Below are 14,915 nucleotides of genomic sequence, written 5' to 3' on the forward strand. Positions count from 1 at the left end.
TCACATTGTAGCAAATGGCAGGATTGCATGTTTTCTTATAATTTTTGTGTTAAACTAAAATCGGGGATAGAATTGATTACTATGGCTAACTAAAGTAGCAGAATTTATTGAAAATATGAATGGCAGGATTGAGGACTCATCTTTTATCTCAGGTTTTGATCCCAAGTACCTGATATTACCTTAAAAGTACAAGAGGTGGGGAATGGGGGTGGTAGGATACTGGGAACATTGGTGGTAGAGAATGGGTACTAGTGGAGGAATGGGTACTCAGTCATTGTATGACTGAAATGTAAGCACGAAAGTTTGTAAGTCTGTAACTCTCTCTCATGGTTATTCACTAAAAAAATTTTACAAATTTTTTAAAAACTTCAAAAAATTATTTTTAACATAATTATAAACATGAGGCTATATCTTATGCATGGTATATATACCATTAGTTACTTTATAAGATTGTGTGTGTAATTTAATTAAATATGCATCTGAGAAATATTTTTAATTTTTAATTTACTATTATGAATTATTTAGTAGCTATTATAAATTTAACTATAATAAATTAAATTGGTTAAAAACAGTCATTCATAGAATAAATTCAAACTGTTACTTTAACTTACCCAAGTAGAGGAGGGAACGAGTGAAGCCCCAAAGAACCAGGTAAGCAGAACTTTGTGACATTGCACTCCAGGTTTAACAGGACCCAGAAAAAGAAATTCTCTACCTGCTCCCACCAATCTCCAGCGACCTAGGAATCAAACCCCAGAAGCCCCATCCTACCCTGCCCTGCCTGCTTTCACCTATCTCCAGTGAACCAGGGATCACACCAAGAAGCCTCACCTAACCAATACCAGAAAAATACCTCATCGGTAGACCTCCACTACCTCCACTACCCAGGCTACTCTCCAGGCCGTTTTCCGGACTGCGTGGAGGTCATTAAGTGGCACACCTAATGCCCATCTTCCAAGATAACCGCACTATTGATGGGGTTCAAATATTACTTGAACCATGGGAACACCTACAAGACCGATTAGAGGCTCCCCAAAAAGCCTCTATCCCTCTTGGAGAGCCTGACACGCTACCGAGAGTATCCTGCCCTAACAGCAGAGCCTAGCAAGCTTTCCGTGGCATATTTAATATGCCAGAAACAGTAAATACAATGGGTTTCATTCCCCCAACTCTGATAGAGCCAGCAATATGGCAGCATTAAGAAGGATGAGAAAGGAGAGGCTGGTAAAATCTCAAGGCCGAACTAGGCTGCCAAAATGAAGAGGGCTAAAATGACTGTCTGTACTTTCAATGTAACTACACTGGCATTGGATGCATCCATTGAGGACCTAATGGTGCCAGATCGAAAGATCAAGTATGACATCATTGGTGTGACCAATGTGAGAAGTCATAAACCACATCATGCCATTTTCGAAACTGGAGAACTCTTCTTCAAACATGCGACAAAAGAGGCATTAGTGGTGTCAGTGTCCTTGTCAACACGAACTTGGCCATGAGCATTGATTTCAATGCCTAATAACCCGAATTGGACAATTACACTGGAATAAATGTGATAAATGTGGCTCACTGCTGGCAGTTTCTATATTCGTTGTCTACGCAACACCAACCAATTATGATGAAGAAGAAATTGAGAAGTTCTACATGAAGCTGGAGAAGTTCTATAAAGAAGACCACACCTGGGGCTGGAGCAATAGCACAGCGGGTAGGGCATTTGCCTTGCACACGGCCGACCTGAGTTCAATTCCCAGCATCCCATATGATCCCCTGAGCGTTGCCAGGAGTAATTCCTCAGTGCAGAGCCAGGAATAACCCCTGTGCATTGCCTGGTGTGACCCAAAAAGCATAAAAACAAATGAAGACCACACCTTCTACAAGATCATTGTTGGTAATTTTAATGCCAAGATAGGACCAAGAAGATCAGTCAAAGAACTCCATATCGGGACCCATTGGCCTAGAATGCAACGAACAGGGTTAGAGACTATCTGAGTTCATCACATCGACCAAGACCATCCATGGTAACTCAAAGTTCCAGAAGGCCAAATCTAAACGTTGAACATGGGAGTCTCCTCGTGGACAGTTGCACAACGAAATTGAGCACATCATATTCAATCAATGGTTTTGCCTGACTGATGTCACTGTTGTCCCAAAACTCCAAACAGGATCAGACCACCGTCTCCTTTGTGCAAATTTCTACTTCATGGAGTGGAGACAAAGGACTGCAAAGTTTAAGAACAGAACTCCCAGAATGACCACCAATTAGGAGTTCTTTGGCACTCTTGGAGCAACATGGGAAGATGCCGTGATTAAAAACATTGATGAAGAATATGATCATCTTGATCAGCACATCCATGATTGTGCGAAGAACGCCAAGAGACACAGAGCCACAGAAAGACTCCTGTCTTCAAAAACTCCTGAGCTCCTTCACCAAAGTGGCTTGGTACGAGCCTCATGCAACTATGAGTGAATATCCAAGCTAGAAAAGCAGTGCAGAGAAGTGATAAAGGAAGACTTCAAAGAGAGAAGAGCAACAGTGCTGGCCTCGTCAATGCAGCAGAAGCTGGGAAAGGCATTTGCAATGCCCACCTGTCCTTCACCAACTACAAGACCGAGATGACTACCCGCCGACATACTGATGGATCTATCACATCTTCTAGAAGGGCAATGGAGATTATCCATGACTTCTACTTGGATCTCTTCGATCCACCTGCCACTTCCACCTGCCAACATACCAAATTTCACAGGATATATATCTCATTCCCAACGTTCTCCCTTCCCTTCCGAAATCCTACACGCCATTTTGGGGTAAAGAAGCTAACAGCACGCGACCCAGACAAGGTCAGACCCAAACACGTGAAGAATCTGTTGTCAGTACCCATCAGTACACTGACTTGGCTCTTTACATGTTACCTGTCTGAATGCAAGGTTCTGTCCCAATGGAAAACAAACAGAACTGTTCTACTGTACAAGAAGGGAGATGTCTACAACATTGGCAACTATCACCCACCCGACATACCTGTTGCCTGTGGTCTACAAGCTGTTCACTCGAGTCATCTTGGATAGGATTGGCAGAACACTAGATAAAGGAAAACCATGCGAGAAATCCGGGTTCTGAAAAGGATTCAGCATGATCCACTATATCCACACAGTAACCAAGCTCATTGTGTTTTCTCAGGAGTTCAAGATGCCGCTCTGTCTAACATTCATTGATTTAAAGTATGCCTTTGATTCTCTTGAGACTGAAGTTTTCATCCAAGCCCTAGCCAAACAGGGCATTCAAACTCAATACATCAGGATCCTCCATGAGTTGTATTTCAGATTTCCCACCAGTATCTTACCATTCTAAAACAAAGTGATCATTGATGTCAAGAGAGGGGTTTGGCAGGATGATACAATTTCAGCAAAACTCTTCAGTGCCACCCTTGAGAACGTCATGTGATGACTGGAATGGGAAGGAATGAGAGTGAAGATAGATGGTCAGCAATTACACCATCTCCGCTTTGCTGATGACATCGTTCTAATAACACCAAATATTAGTCAACTGGCACAAATGCTGGCAGACTTCAACCATGAGTGTTGAAAGGTTGGACTACAGCTGAATCTCACAAAGACAACGTTTATCAGAAATGGTGTCATTCCTGACGTTCCATTCACTCTCAAGGGAACGAACATCTCTAAATGCAAGTTATGTGTACCTAGGTCTAGAAGTCAATCTGACGAATGACCTGGCACCTGAGTTGTGCAGGAGGAAGAGAGTGGCTTGGAAGGCCTTCAAGGTTGTCGAAGAAATAGCTAAGAGGATGAAGAACCTAGGATACAGTCACATCCCTTTGATTCTGCTGTTCTTCCTCCATTAACAGATGTCTCAACGACCTGGGCACTAAGGAAACAGGATAATAACGCTATTCAGGTCTCCCAAAGAGTAATCAAAAGAGCCATGCTTGGAGTATCACACTTCACTCAAGTGAGAGAAAGAATCCGGAGTTCTGACCACCATCAAAGATCAAGAATCAGGGATGCTGTCTCATTTGCCAAGGAGTCTAAAATGGTTAGTGTGAGGTTTTTCGTGTTTCTGAAGCGAGCAGACACCAATGGGCTACACTAGCACATGACAGGGATGGATGGAGACATTATTGGCGCCCGCTTGAGCAAATCATGAGTAATTGGATGTCAAGTGATAAAATGATCAACTTACCCAAGTTTACTTTATTTTTATTTGCATATAAATTTCTTGAACTAGTAATGCATTTAAGTATGCTAAACATTTAAACAGGTTGACAAAAAACCAAATAATTTTAAAACATTAAATTTTAGTAACATATTGGATTATAAAAGTTTCTGAATTTTATCAATGTGTCTTAACATGACAATTTTTGACTTTTATTCAAATATCACACAGCAAGTTATAAACACTGTTTACTAATTTTCACTAAATACCATCAAGAAAAATTATAGTTATTACTGACATTTTACATGACTTCAGCTTATCAAATTTTTTTGAATACTTGAACATTGCAACCTATTGAAAGTCAATGATGATATTAAGAAGGAAGGCAAATTTTGAATGAAATTGTGCAGAAATGTCTCAAAAAGAGATTACTAGATAAGATATTTTTCACATGTTATGCAAAGTATGGGAATGTTTGCAGGATAGTAAAAGAAAATTCATAAATATAAAAATAATGGGAGTTCTGGCAATCTATAATAAGTATAATTATTATATTATTAAAATAAAATATGAAGATTTTAAAAATAATTATATAAAGAGTAATATTTAAATATATTTTAAGAACTTATATAAGCAATTTTAAAACTAAAGCAGCATTACAACCATGAATAATGTCTCATAGCCTGTATTTTATAAGAATAACTAGGAAAGGGTCTCAGTGAAGATTCCTAGTAAATGAAAACACTAGAAGATATAAAGATATAAAAATAGTAGGAACAATTTAAAAGCTATAGGATTTTAGTACCAGAGACAAAATTAATCACAGAGCAAATGGTCCTGAAATAGGAACTATTATTTTCTTTAAACAGTATCAGAAAAATGGATGAATCATAAATCAACATTAAAGGAATTATTTTCATTATGTGGTTTTGTAAGCATAAGAACTAAATTTAGATCTTCAAAATTTAAAACAATACATTTTTCTAGCTTTATGGAATACATGTTTATAAATGACATAATAAAACTAAAGGGAAATTGGTTTGAATATTTATAAAGCAACGAAAGGTAAAGTAGTCCATCCCCTTAATAGAATCTTAAAATATTAAAACAAAACCAAAGTGCTTAACTACTCAATAAATAAAATTTAGTTATAAAATAAATTAAAAATAAACTTTTGGATATGTTAGAAGACTTAAAGTTAAAATATCCATTTAAAATATCCATTTTGCTATATATACAATTGTGTAGAAAATGGATATGCATGAGATGGACAATTCAGGAAATACTTATAGTATTATATAATCAGAAAATTCATAAAATACATATAAAATTTAAAATTGTGTGAAGTAATTTCACTATCACTATCACCCCGTTGTTCATCGATTTGCTTGAGTGGCACCAGTAACATCTCCATCCATCCCTGTCACGTGTTAGTGTAGCCCGATGGCACATTGGGGGCTCTTTCAGGGTTGGGGAAAGAGGGCCATCGTTGTTACTGTTTTTGGTATATTGAGATTGCCACAGTAGCTTGCCAGGCTCTGCTGTGCAGGAGGGATATTCTCGGTCGCTTGCCAGGCTCTCTGGGAGGAATGGAGGCTTTTGGGGAAGCCTCTAATCACCTTTACAGGTATTCCCAGTCAGGCATATATGCAGGCAGGATACTCTCAGTACCCTGCCGGGTTCTCTGAGACTGAGAAGTTGAGAATAAGAGGTCACGTGGCCACACATGCAGCCATTCGCTTCTGGGAGCTTGGTTTTATACTCTGGATCCTGGCTGTTGATGGGGTTACATGCCAGTTGGTGGGTGTAACTGTCTAGCTACTGGAAGATGGGGGATCTGGGTGGAGGAGGCCCAGTCCCAAGCAGGCTTGGAGATCTCAGCTGCGGGTTCTGCGGGTTCTCTGCTGGTTCCTTCACATGTGCAGCTCCTCAGAGCGTGTGGAAAGTGGTTTCAGCATGACTGTGGCTGGGTCCTGGAAGTCTTCAGCTGCCCCGGTTCTGCTTGGGGCAGAGAAAGAAACTCAACCCGCCCTCCTCCAAGGGGTCCCGGTGAGGACAGTCAAACATGGAGACAGGAGATTCTGCGTTGTTTTCTTCTGGGAGCTTGGTTTTATAGTGTCTGGATCCTGGCCGTTGATGGGGCTACACGGCAGTTGGTTGTGACATTATGGTTATTCCAGATCTCTACTTGAATGCCAGAGGAGTTACAGTTTCTTACAGTCAAGTAATTTAGCACAGAGTAATTAAAAATGACTTCAATAGCATGATTTTAGAAACTGTTCTTTAAAAAACTTAAAATTTTTATAAGAGTGTGGTAGATTATTTATTACCTAAAAACACATAACTCCATGGCATGTAACTGTGTAAAACTCTTCCTCTGTCCAGGCTTTCTGCTTCATAAAATAACACTTAAATGAAATAGTACAAATGTGAAAATAATTATACAAATAAAAACATTGTATTTAAAATTAAAACAATTAAAAAAAACATTTTGCAAAAAGCAATATACATATATATTAAAAACAGTATGGGAAGGAATTAAATGAAATTTAATTTAATGTCATTTCTAAGTTTTTCCCTCAGGGTAATAAATTTATTGATAAAAATTATTTTGAAATAAAATATATATCCATACTGAGGATTCACACAAGACTGACATATCACAAGCTATTACCTTATTACTAAAAATTAGTTATATGAGATACAAATAGAAAATAGTATTTAACACATTTTTAAAAAAACATGGAAACTATAAGTGTCTTCAGTGAAACACAAAAATTATAAATAATTGGAAGAAATGGTTGACTAGGGGATAATGCACAATTTTAGATAATGAATAGAGGTGGGAGTTTTAAGAAACTGCTCTGACTTTCCTAATATGCTTCATTACTGTAAGAAATTTAAAAAACATAATTTAATAAAGTATACAAATATGCTTAATTTATATGCATAATTTAATAAAGTATACAAATATGAATAATTTAATAAAGTATACAAATATGCTTAGTATATGCTAGAGAAACTTTTGGACGTTGATTTGAGCATGACCAGGAGTTATTCCTGAGAACAGATCCAGAAATAAATCTGAGCACTATTAGATATGATTTATAAAGAAATATATATAATATATTACATATATTTTATATGTGTTTATTAAGGGAAATATTTGTTATTTTGACAATTTCAGTCTGTCTATATAGATAAAGATTTAAACAAGACTTTTCCTGAAAAGTTCAACATGTGTACAGATTTGCTGACTGTATAACTAATAACTACAAGTTTGGGGAAAGTGTTACACAGGAATCATTTAGAAAGCAGTAATTAATGGTGAAGACTCTGTTGAAGATTTTTATACGTTTGTTTTTAACTCACCAAATGAATAAAAAGAAATAACTTCCTTCCAAGCACCTTCCATGTGTTCTGCCAAGATATTGCTTAGAGGAAAAAAAAATCCCAAATTAATGAACTTGTAGGAAAAACTGAAGATAACTCAGCATTGAAATCAACAAAACCAAAGAAATAAGAAATACCAAGTGAGCTATCTAGATGTATTAAAATCATTCAACAAAGAAGTCATGTGTTTTAATTAAACTTTTAAAAATTAGCTTAAAATCATAAATTATTTAGAAAGTGTAAGCATATTTACTATTTATAAAATAAATAAATTTGAATAATAAACTAAAATAATATAAAAGTCAAAAGAAAAATGTATGTTCTACTAGTATAGGTTATTGGATATAGACAAAGAACCGGTTGTTTCATTTACCTATGCAACATATTTCTGCATTTACTTATGTTGTTGATAGAGCTTCTTCATTAGTTCTTGGTGAGCTGAAGATTTTGTCCAGAAGAAAGAGAAGCAGGAACAGAAAGCATTGAAACATATTACAATACCGTTCATAGGGATAAATGTCAACATTCAGAAAGAAAAGATAAAGAAAAGATAAAAACAATAAACAACAGTACAGAAATAATTTGTTATATTACACTAAAAAGAACAAATCTTGAAATATTTTGCATTATTTAGCTAAAAATAAAATAAGGAATATCTACAAAAGTTACCCAAATTTAATTGATCTACTGTATACTTTTCAGGTGAAAAATAAAAAAAAAAATCACCTAATATTTTCTACAAATTTTCCTTCTTTAAGCAATTTGAAAATTCTCTCAACTGAATCTGAGATGACTACCTCCTCCATGTATCATTCCAGTATTGTTTGCTCGAGCAGGGCCAGTAACGTCTCCACCGTGAGACTTTTTTGTTACTGTGTTTGGCATATTGAATACGTCATGGATAGTTTGCCAGGCTTTGCCATGAGGGCGAGATACTCTCAGTAACTTGCCGGGCTCTCCGAGAGGGGCGGAGAAATCGAACTCGGGTGAGCCATGTTGGCTGCTTGCAAGGCAAACGCCCTACCCGCTGTGCTATCGCTCCAGCCCCAGTATTGTTTAATGATGATATTTAATATTCTATTTGGAAAACAGTGTACATGCAGAAACATAATCTAAGAGTTTTAAAGATTGAGGAAAAATGCAAAAACTCTTAGAAAAGAAATTTACTATAGTGATATAATTTATCTTAGCTACATATTACTGCATAAAATTTAAAAGAATTTAGATTAATATTTTTAGAATCAGGTAAATTAAAAAGGTAAAGGTAAAGGCCCTCCCGTTGATCATCGATTTGCTCGAGCGGGCCCAGTAACATCTCCACTGGAGACTTTATTGTTACTGTGTCTGGCATATCGAATACTCTCGGTAGCTTGCCGGGCTCTCCGAGAGGGGTGGAGGAATCGAACTTGGGTCGGTCATGTTGGCTGCGTGCAAGGCAAACACCCTACCAGCTGTGCTATCGCTCCAGGTAAATTAATTTAAGCAAAAATGCAAAACCTAGTAAGCTATGACTCAGGTGAAATATTCCACAGTGCTTTTAGTTCTACAATGAATTTACAACCATATACCTCCAGTTGCTTATTAGTTTTTTTTCTGTAATGGTCTATTTAAATATTCCCTCTAAAATAAAATGAAAAATTAAATGTGATGGACAGTACTTGTCCTACTTTTTCTGATTTGGGATATGTAATGAAAACCTGGAGTTCCATTACATAATACTTGTTAAATTATGTAAGCTTTGAGTTATTAAAAATATTTAAATTGAAAATATGTAAATTCTACAAAATGGTGAGTAAATAGTTATATAAATATTAAAATATTGAATTCAAGAAATGAAAATTGAAATATTGTGAGAAATTTACATAAAATATTAAAGAAAAACTAACAAACCCAGTAAACAAATATACATTGATTAGTTTTAATTCTAGAAATGATTGGCTTTTAAAACTATTTCTAAATGAAATTTGTTGGCCAGGTTAATGTCAGCCCAATGTGTAATTAAATTAAAAACCTATTCTAAAATTTAATTTCCTTAATAAAATTGCATTCCAATCTAAGTGTCAAATAAACTTTATCAATAGGAGCACATTCAACATATATTTCAATATTTATGCACTATGAAGGAAATACACAGGGGAGTAAGTTTTCTATTGGTAAGAGAAATAGGATATAAATAAGGAAAGCAATAATCAATATGTGTACTAAGAATGAATTCTACCTGGCTAAACTATTTATAGACAGAAGTAAATCAATTGATATCATTTTTAATATTCTCCTCTCAGAAAAGAGCAAAATAATTTGTCAAAAGTTGAGTAAGGATATAGAGGATACATTATCTGTCATCTCTATAATCAAGAATATGTATTTAAATAAAAATAATGTTTAAAATTTTAAAATGTCTATAGAAGCATAAATATCATCTAAAAATCAAATCAATTTGATAAAGAAACTAGAGTCAGTCACATGCGAATGTAAACTACGAAGGAAAACGCTCAAAACTGTGTTGAGCTTGAACAACAACAAAAAGCCAAACACCACAAAAACTAGAGATTAGAAACAGAATCATTTTAAGATAGAAAGCCTTTAAAAAACTTTTCTAGTGAGTTCAATAAATCTCACTTTCCTCTCCTCTAAACATCGTGTTCCAAGCAGGCAGACACAACCTCGAGCCAAAGCTGGACTCTTTCTGACCCTCCATAGAAAAACGGAGATCGCACACTCAGAGCTTAATTGGCCAAATCGAAGGGCGACTCAGGGAAAGTGGCATAGCTAGAGAGCACAGCGGGGAGGACAAACGTCCGTCCTGGCCTGAAGACATGGGCTTTAAAGGAGACAGGTGTTTAGGGTTTGCTCAGGTCCAATTTGCTGATTTGGGCTCCTATTGATTTCCTTTCTGAGACGCCTCTGCTCTCAATGCAGTTCTGTGCTAGTGTTTCAAGGAGACTGGGGGAGTGCCCTTTGCCACATTCTCCTGGATTGGTATTGACAACCTTGCCCAGGCTGTTGTATCATCATGGGCAAGGCCCGACTAGTTCCACCAGGGACCCTGATAACTGTGTGAGCTCTGCTAAGAGGACAGATAAAGGAAGCAGGAAGGGGAACAGAACCTCAGTGGGAAGAGGAAGTAGGAACTTGCTTTTGTTTGTGGTTCTCTATCAATAACATTTAGAAAATACAAAAAAAAAGCTATGTAAAAGAGATGATGTTACTGTATAGGAATAATGCTGGCCTGATTTTGCTATTGCCATAGCTCAGAAAACTCTGCATGAAAATCTAATACATCGAAAGCAATGTTCTATCACATGATGTTTCTAATATTTGGTAGTAAAGGTGATTTTTTTTAACTTATATTGAAACCACTGACACTTTTATTTAGGCATCTTATATCCTATTTTTGAAGCAGACTCACCTCAAGGTCGAAATTATCTTGACTAGCCTGCAAAGCTAATCTTGCAAACAAAATATCAATAGGTATCCCATCAAAATAGTTTGACAATTGATATAAATCAGTCCTCAACAGCTCTTAAACCTTTCATTTTTTTCCTGTGCTTTCAATTTATAGTATGAGTTGAAAAAGTTACTTCCAACAACATGCCTTGGGGCAATGCACAAGACACTAAAATTGCTTTTATTCCTTTTCAGCACCAGAAATTTATATATTGCCACCTTTTGCATTTATTTCTAACACGCAATATTCAAGTGTACTTTTCCTCTATATTTTGCTACATACTTTGGCTTTCTGGCTTCCTCATATCAATTCTTTAATTAGGTTATTTAATTTCCACAAAATTAAAACCACAATGTAGCGCTTCTTCTTCCAAAACCACAAGGCACCTCGGTGACTCAAAAAGTGTACAGAATACTTGGGATTGCGAAACTGATAGAAGACATAATGCCATAATAGTTCATAGAGATGTGATTGTAGCGATCCTTGAGTTGAGGACCAGAAGTGGCATCTTCTGGTCCTACCTAGTCACTTTCTGCTACCTCCCAGGACATGATCAACTAGAGTGGGGTTCTGCCTCAGCCCTGAGTCTATCCCCACTCCTGCACACCCACCTGCTCTTGCCTCTGTAATTGTTGGAAATCTATGTTTTCCAAGTTTTTTCCAACTAATGACCTCCATCTGACCTTGTTTTCTTCCTGTTTTCCATCCTACCATTTTGTCCCCTGATCTCATGCAAATCTCCATTGCCTTTTATTTGGTTTTCACCTGTGACCCCACTGAAATATTCTGGGTCATATAAGGGCACACAAGGAGTCCAATGAAGAACTGCACTATATACAGAATTTTAAGTAAAAAATTGGAAATGCAAGTGAGTGATACTAGTCAACATTGGTAGATATGACTGGGACAATGTAAATTCAACTGTGGGAGAACAGCAAATTGAATTTTCACTTTGTATCATTTTGAAATTTTAACCATATATTCATTATAGAAGAAAAGTATAAAGACAATCTGAGAGAAGTCAATGTGTATGAAAATATCTGATTAAAAGGGGTGGGTAAAAATCTTATAAAATACATCAAAAATGTATTTCATATATAAATTTATACATTTGATTTCACAAATTTGAAGAATTATTTTCAATAAAGTATCGTAGGTAAACAAAGAACATGTCTGGAAATATTAAGGGACATAGTTTTGCTGTCTAAAACACAATAAAAATACAAATAAATCGAAGACTAAAGCAACATGCTAAACAGAAATGTAAATGCAAAACAAAAAATAAAAACATGGAAAAAATCAGTAAAACATTGATACATAGCCTGTTTTTTTCCTCTTTGTTTGCTTGTTTTGTTTTCTACCAAAGCAAGTTGCACTCAGGACTTTCTTGTGGATCATGCTCAGTAATGACTCCTGGCAGTGCCTAAGGGAACGCATTTCATGTCAGGTGTACAACAATATTTGGCCACATGAAAAGAAAATATAAAAACCCCAAACTCTCTCTCTGCAGCAACATATCTTTTACACTTTTACATTGGCATAATTTGAAACATAAAGATTATATGCAGGGTATAGTCAACTGAAAGTGAGGTAAAGACAGTGATGAAGGCTTGCAGTCTCTTTGGTGGAAGTGGGTTATAGTGATTTTGTGTATTTCTATTTTAAGTTTGAACATTAGTTTAACTACCAAAAGTATAGAAAATCTAACAAAAAGAAATAATGGTATAGTTAAAAGAAATTTAAACAGTGAAAATAAGTCAATGACAATGGGATGGCTATTATCAAATGATATAGGGAATGTGAAACTGATAGGTTGATTGATTGGCAGTTGACTGACCTATTGGCAGTCACTGCAGTGAGTGGTATGTGGGTGGTATGAAGGATTCAGCCAATCAGAGGAGAAATACTATACCTGAAATGTATAGAGCATTGTAAGCCAGTAGTATTCAATTGATTTCTTACATCAATTATTCTCTTAGTAATTATAGGTGCACCATAAGTCACCCGTGGGGCCCACCGACAGCAGTTACAGACAACCAAGGAATGGGAGTGACTCGGAAGCACTGTGATGGGTACAAGCTGATAAACCTAAGCTCCTGGAATCTGATAATCTCCCAATGCTGAAGCAAGAAGATCTAGAATAACTTAATAGTCCTATTAATATCAAGGAAATTTAAACTGTAATCAAAAGTCTTCCCAATAACAAACTGAGGTTCAGATGGATTCAAAGCAAATTTTTCCAAAAATTTAAAGAGGACATATTGCCAGTACTTCTCAAGCTTTTACAGGAAATTGAAGAAACAGAAACTCTACCAAACTGTTTCTATGAAGCTCATACCTCTCTAATACCAAAAGGAAACAAATACATCACAAAAATTATACAGGCTGATATCCCCTACGAACACAGATGCATAGATTCTCAACAAAATACTAGCAGATAGAATTCAACAACTCATCAACAAGACCATACACCATGACCAAGTGGGATTCATCCTGGGGATGCAAAGATGGTTTAACAGTTGGAAATCAATCAACATAATCTGTCATATCAACAAAAGAAAAGATAAAAACCATATGATCATATCAATAGATGCAGAGAAAGCATTTCACACAATCCAGCCCCCGATTATGATAAAAAAAAACCTTTACCAAAATGGGTATAGAAGGGACTTCCCTTAATATAGTTAAAGCCATCTACCACAAACTTATGGCAAGCATCATACTCAATGGGAAAAACTAAGAGCCTTACCTCTAAGATCAGGGATGAGACAAGGATGTCCACTCTCTCCACTGCTCTTCAACATTGTACTGGATGTACTTGCGATAGTGGTTAGGCAAGAAAAAGATATTAAGGGCATTCAGGAAGGAAATGAAGAATTCAAGCTCTCACTATTTGCAGATGATATGATACTATACTTAAAGAACCCTAAAACCTATGCCAAAAAACTTCTAGAAACAATAGACTTATATAGTAAAGTAGCAGGCTATAAAATCAATACCCAAAAGTCCATAGCTTTCCTATATTCAAATAATGAGAGAGAAGAAAATGGCATGAAAAAAAAATCCAGTTCACAATTATGCCCCAGAAAGTCAAGAACCTAGGAATCAGCTTAACTAAGGACATAAAAGACCTTTACAAAGAAAACTACCAAACGCTACTTCAGGAAATAAAAGAGGACACGAGGAAATGGGAAGATGTCCCCTGATCATGAATCGGGAGAATTAAGATTATCAAAATGGCATTACTTCCCAAAGCATTGTACAAATTCAATGCAATCCCTATAATGATACCCATTACATTCTTCAAAGAAATGGAGCAAACACTCCTGAAATTCATATGGAACAATAAGCCCCCACGAATAGCTAAAGCAATTCTTGGGAAAAATAAAATGGGAGGAATCAACCTCCCCAACATCAAATCCTACTACAAAGTGGTAATAATTAAAAGAGCAGGTACTGGAAAAAAGACAGAGCTGCAGACCAATGGAACATAGTTGAATATACTGACATCTCCCCCCAAACATATGATCATCTAATCTTTGATAAGGGAGCAAGAAATGTGAAATGGAGCAAGGGAAGCCTCTTTAGCAAATTGTTCTGGCAATACTGGACAGCTACATGCAAAAAATTGGGCTCATATCTCTACCTAACACCATGTACAAAAGTAAGATTAAAATGGATAAAATACCTCAACATCAGACCAGAATCCATAAGATACATTGAAGACAAGGTTGGCAAAACCTTCCACAACATTGAAGCTAGCAGTATCTTCAAAGATGACATGACAGTGGACATGCAAGTGAAAACATAGATAGACAAATGGGACTATCTTAAACTAAGAAGCTTCTGCACCTCAAAAAGAAACAGTGACCAAAATACAGGGAGAATCTACAAAATGGGAAAGGATAT

Source organism: Sorex fumeus, unplaced genomic scaffold, assembly GCF_029834395.1.
Source record: "Sorex fumeus unplaced genomic scaffold, SorFum_2.1 ptg000008l, whole genome shotgun sequence".
Lineage (NCBI taxonomy): Eukaryota > Metazoa > Chordata > Mammalia > Eulipotyphla > Soricidae > Sorex > Sorex fumeus.